Here is a 6,465-nt window from a genome sequence, read left to right as displayed (position 1 = left end):
TTTTAAATTATGTTTCATATAGTTTAATATATTTCATTTTATTATTATTTTATTATTATTTAATTTAATTTATTTTATTAAATATTTTATTCTATTTATTTTATTAAATTAAAAAAAAAAGACTTTACTTGTCTTTACTTTACCTTATTAACTGTATTTTTTATTATTATTATTTTATTAAATAATTACATATATTTTCGTTTCATTTCATTCATTCGATCGCAACATTAAACTGCACCCTGAAACGGCCTGTTCTATTTTTACTCGGTGTAACACCTGTCGCTGGCTGACACAGTCGTTCAGAATCTTTAGCCTACACGTGGACCCATCTCAGCTAGTGAGGTCAGGCGTCCGGGTCAAAGGTCACTTTATGTTGGGAATTTTGTAAAGAATGTTTGGATTTCATGTCACGTGACAGGTCATGTTCGTTTACTTGCCGTAACATCTCACCTCAGCCATGACCCGAACATTATATATGTAAACATGACTTCTTTTGTACCGGTTTTACTGCTTCCGTGACGGAGTGGACATGACATCTGGAGAAAGTTCAGTCAACCGTTTGTAGCTAACGTTCGTTAAGACTGGTGTTTACGTTACACAGAAAACCGAATTACTACTTCTGGAATCAAATCAAAATAGTCTGCAAAAGTTAGCGAAAAACGGGCGGTTGAACCTTGGGTTGAGGTATGTCCAGTCACCCGCTTGTCGCTAGCGTTCGTTAGACTGGTTTTGACGCTACACTGTAAACCGAATTACCACTTTGGGAGCCAAGTCAAAATAGTTTGCAAACGTTAGAAAAACACGGCTGTCTGAACTTGGACAGGTTTAAAGTTGGTAGACAGTGAGTTCGTCTCACAGAACTAGCTCCAAATTAAAGTATGTGGTATGTGCTGTCTTGTATGTTTGAAAGTGCACCTAGGTCTATAAACTATCCATTGGTGCTAATGGGAAAATGTAGCAGGGGCCCTATTTTCGAAGCCATCTTAGCGCTACGAAATCGTAAAACCGTCGTAGGTTGTGACGTCACTACAGCGGATGCCATAGTGACGTCATAGCTTACGATGATTTCACGATTTCGTAGGCTAAGATAGCTTCGAAAATATGGGCCCAGGTTCTTATTGATGGCTAGGCATGTCACAATTACCAAATATTTGACATCTATATATAGCAGCTGATAAAATATAATTGATGTCCTCTAGGGTCCGATGGAGCCACGAATGGTTAGTTTGAATGAAATCAGATTCTAGTTCTTGTCTGTGGGAAAGTATATATTTTAAAAAAATCCCTTGTTGCTGCTAATGGTAAAACATAGCAGGTTTTCTTTGAAGACTGGAAGGAAATGTTTTATTTAACGACGTACTCAACACATTTTATTTACGGTTATATGGCGTCGGACATATGGTTAAGGACCACACAGATGTTGAGAGAGAAAACCCGCTGTCGCCACTTCATGGGCTACTCTTTTCGATTAACAGCAAGAAATCTTTTATATGCACCATCCCACAGACAGGATAGTACATACCACGGCCTTTTTACACCAGTCGTGGTGCACTGGCTGGAACAAAAATAGCCCAATGGGTCCACCGACGGGGATCGATCCTAGACCGACCGCGCATGAAGCGAACGCTTTACCACTAGACTACGTCCCGCCCTCATTTAAGACTGTCAGAAAATGTTTGACATGCCACTGGAGTAGGAAATAGTGTAAAAGTGTGTAAATATGTAAATATAAAAGTGTACCCCCCCCCCCCCCCCTGCCCCCCACCACCACACTTTTTGGCACTTTCCTACGCCACTGCATGCAACAACCAATGATAATTAATAAATGTGCTCAAACGATGACGTTAAACAAAATAAACCTTTTGACTGTGTCTTCGGAATTCAGAATCTGTGCCTCAGATAGGCTTGCTTAAATGTTTGGGGGATATGGCCATGTGTCATATGGCTGAACTCGGATCTTACTTCGTACTTCGGCTGGAATGTCTCCATTAAAAGATCTGAAGAAACCAACGTTATCATTTTGTCCAGATCATGACTTTTTTTATTGGACAAAAAGAAAGAAAGAAAATGTTTATTTAACGACGCTCTCAACACATTTTTATGGCGTTGGACATATGGTTCAGTATAAGAATGGTTATTAATTAGATTTGTGGAACAGTGACTGGAACAGAAATAGCTCAATTGGTCCACCAACAACGGGGGTTAATCCTAGACCAATCGCGCATCAAGCTATAGCTTTACTACTGGGCTATGTGATAATGTCCCACAACAGCCCCCCCCCCCCCCCCACACACACCCCACCCTTCGGCTTTTCATTCGATATTTTACAATCTAGGGTCAGACTACCAACTGTCATGGCGGAGTTGGCCAACTTCTACTACTACTGTCCAGTTGCTAGTCTAAGCATTCTTACAACTCGATTCTCGTCATATACAGCTCCTACGACGCATTAGTTGTTGATCTGAGCGCACTAGTCGTAAGATGGGAGTTGGGGAGATTATAACACAACTGTCGAGTTGGCCAATTCCGTCGTGACAGTTGATAGTTTGATACTAGCATGAGAATGTAGGTTTTCTGTACTGGGTATGGGAAAAGTGCATATATTATATAAGATCCCTTGCTGTTCTAAATCCTTTTGGAGTAGCCTGTGTGGCGGCAGCGGGGTTAATTTCTTTGCATCGACTAATTGCAAATGTCGAAATAACCATGTTAGACACCAGTTAACATGCGTTGAGGTGTTGTTAATTATTTCATTTCAACTTAATTTCGTGCTTATATCCAATTAAGGTTCAAGCACGCTGTCCTGCACATACCTCAGCTATCTGTTCTATCTGTCCAGGACAGTGGGTTAGTTGTTAGTGAGAGAGAAGAGGGTATAGTCGTTAAACCTCGCTCTGGGTGTGAGCCGGTACCGGGCTGCGAACCAAGTACTTACCTGCCTGATGTCCGATGGCGTAACTACGACACCACCGAGGCCGGCACTGTTAATCAAACAATCCTTTCATTTCTATTCTGTAAATGAAAGTTATGTCAGCGTGTAGAACTTGCTTAATAACGATTTGTCAATGTTTTAATACACAGATTACAATAATTAGAATATATATCGATTCCTAGTCAGATTAATTAGTGCCACTTGTTATCTTGTATAACAAGACACAACAATTAAGGTTAATCCTGAATTGGCGTTATCACACAAATTATACTAATACTGTTCTTACTACGCCAACGCGTGTGCAAAACTTTTAGCAGGAGGGGGTCTGGACTGTGGTGATTAAAGTTTATAGGGGTGTCATGGCATGCTCCACTGGAAATAGATTTTTTAAAAAGGATAAAATTTGCTTCAGCGGAGAAAGGTTTTGACCCCCCCCCCCCTTCTCCGACCACCTCCCGCGCCTGCTATGAATGCCGAACTGTATTATTTACAGGTACGGCGAAAGCGAGTAGAGTAGGGGGAGGGGGGGGGGGGGGGAGCTAAGTGCGATCGAGGGAGCAAAGCAGTTTCTTGGGGGTTGTTCCCCATACATTTTAAAAACTAGATGTGCTGAAATGCAGTTTCCTGTATTCTACAAGTAAAAGTTATTTCTTCCTGATTTAGCTATATAAATAAGTTACCAAGAAAGTATAATTGTTCACGTGTAACTTTTGAGTATTATATAACCATTCTATTGTATCTTGTACAATAATTTCGTAAACGCGCATACACATACACGGACGCACATGATCTTTTTCAAATGGCAAAAGGAATGTACATAATAAGCGTAGGCCTACGGATTCCCATTTTTATAGTGGGGAAGGCTGATTTTTGCCAGAATTAAAGAAAATACCCGAATCTCTCTAACAATATTTATTTATATTAGCATTTACATGTATATAGGGTTGGAAACGAATCACAACACATTTTTACATGGATTACAACTAATATTGTGGGTAGAATGATGAAAATATGACGGAAACATTTCAGACCAGCTCATTTTGCCTGAATTCAAGGATTTGCTCCATGGACCAGGGAGGCAGTTGACAGCCCCCCCCCCCCCCCCCTCCATAGTCCTTCCCAGCCTCCAGTGTTTTGGAAATTAAAAAATTTAAAATTAAAAAAAATGCAATTTATAAATCAACTGTCTCAAAAAATAAATAATGTATAGTAACCATAGTAAAAAAAACACCCCCCAAAAAACCCCAATAACAACAACAACAACAAGACGTTCCCCGTGGGAAGGACTACAATTGAATCGTCAAAATATTCATTTTTGTTTTTATTTATTTTTATCTTTTTCTTTCTTTTTAATTCTCAAATTTACTTTTAATAACAGATAACTAGCTTAATAAAGATCTGGGTGCAGGCGTACTTCAGAATACCAATACAAAAGGTGCTGGCAGATTAAAGAAAATTATGTTAACAATGCATTACAGAACAAGCGAAAAAAAAAAATACCGTTACTTTCAAGTTTACGCGTGGGTATTTCATGTTATTCATGTGTAGGAATTAAAACGGCATATTCAGACAACACGTGTAGAAAACATTACGACAAATAAAAAGTAAAATCGATATTCCACCTAGAAGTTAGTGAATTAAAACGCCAGGGTGGATAGCTCGAGAGAGAAATGCTTTATCATTCGGTACAAAAGGGTCGACAGCTGCACGCGCAACACACGCGAACTCTCACGTGAATCAGCTGTTCCAGATGGCAGGGGCGAATTTTGGCGGGAAAATAACAAAGCACGCGCACACGCGTTCGCCAGCGCAATTCCAGATGTCGATCTTGGTGTTGTTAATGTCGCATTTTATGGCAAAAATTCCTTTTCTTTCTGTTTATTTAATAATGAAAGCCGTCTTCAGTGACGTATAGATCGAAATGGATGGCCATGCCCTATCTTTTAATCTGGTTAAAAAATAATTTGTAATAATAAATACTAAAATAAAATAAAATAAATTTGGTTTTAATTTGATGAGCAAAATTTTTATTATTTTTTATTATTATATACCAACGTATATATGGTGATTTTATAACACTGTATGGTAGGCCTATACTATTTAACTAAAAAGGAAAGAGAGAAAAAATATAAACAAACAAAATAGGGTATACAAATAAACAATCTTTTTTTAAAAACACAGATTGGCTTGTTTTGGAAACAAATCTTTTTATGCCCTGAAAAGCAGGAATAAGATGACTGATGTAGATCGGATGATATTGCAGGACAAAAAAAGAAGAAAAAAAAGATGTTTAATAAGTTTTATTTTGTTCAGCGATTAATCAATCATCAGCTACTGAATGTCAAACATTAAATTCTGATATATGTCAGAATTACCAAATCATGACATAGGTCCCTTATTACGTCTAGGGGTAAACCTGCTACATTTTTCCATTTTAGCAGAAATTATCTTTCGTACAGACATGTCAGCACGTACCATGGAGTTCTGCATACCAGTCAAGGGCATTGACAAATACAGATTTGAACACTTATTTCATTTATTACAGGTCTGCTTGATCATTCCAGAATGGTGATAATGGAAAGGACACAGTGTATCAAGTTTAAATCTTCCTGTATTGCGACTGAGGAGCTTAATCCACTGGGTATGATCTTATGCAGACAAAAACGTTTCAGCAGAAAAGTTTCGTTTATTTTGTTAACAGCAGCACTAGACCACATTAATTTATTAATCACTGGCTATAGAAAGTAAAACATTTCACAATTCTTAGTCTTAGAGAACACAGACCTAACACCGTGCAGATATCCCCTCCAACACAAAATGTGCCCCTTTAATTTATAATAGATCTTTTTAGCCAGCTGGAGAAAAAAAAACAGAGTTTGTTTTGTTTAATGACATTTATGCACATTTATTAATCATCAGCTATTGGATGTCAAACATTTGGTGATTGTGACATATCTGGAAATGTTTTATTTAATGATGCACTCAACACATTTTATTTACGGTTATATGGCATCAGACAATGGGCCCACTGACGGGGATTGATCCTAAACAGATTGCATATCGAGCGAGTGCTTTACCACTGGGCTACACCCCACCCCTTTGTGACATATAAAGTCTTGAAATCCGCTACTTTTTTCAATAAGTAGCAAGGGATCTTTTATATCCATCATCCCACAGCCAGGATATCACATACCACAGCCTTTGATATACCAATCATGGTGCACTGCCTGGAATAACAAATATCTCCCAAATACTATGCTCAGAATTTATTTAGTTTTTTTAACTGTTCTTACTCCATTTCTTTTCGGTTAGGTTACCCTATCTAGCCTCCCCATATGCCCGTGAAAATTTGCACAGCAATATTTAAAAAGAAAGAAATTTTATTTATTTATTTATTTTATTTAAAAAGAAAGACATTTTATTTAGTTATATGGTGTCAGACATATGGTGAAGGACCACACAGATATTGAGAGTGGAAACCCACTGTCGCCACTTCATGGGTTACTCTTTTCCATTAGCAGCAAGGGATCTTT

The sequence above is a fragment of the Gigantopelta aegis genome, chromosome 7, assembly GCF_016097555.1.
Source record: "Gigantopelta aegis isolate Gae_Host chromosome 7, Gae_host_genome, whole genome shotgun sequence".
NCBI lineage: Eukaryota > Metazoa > Mollusca > Gastropoda > Neomphalida > Peltospiridae > Gigantopelta > Gigantopelta aegis.
This window is presented reverse-complemented; position numbering follows the sequence as displayed.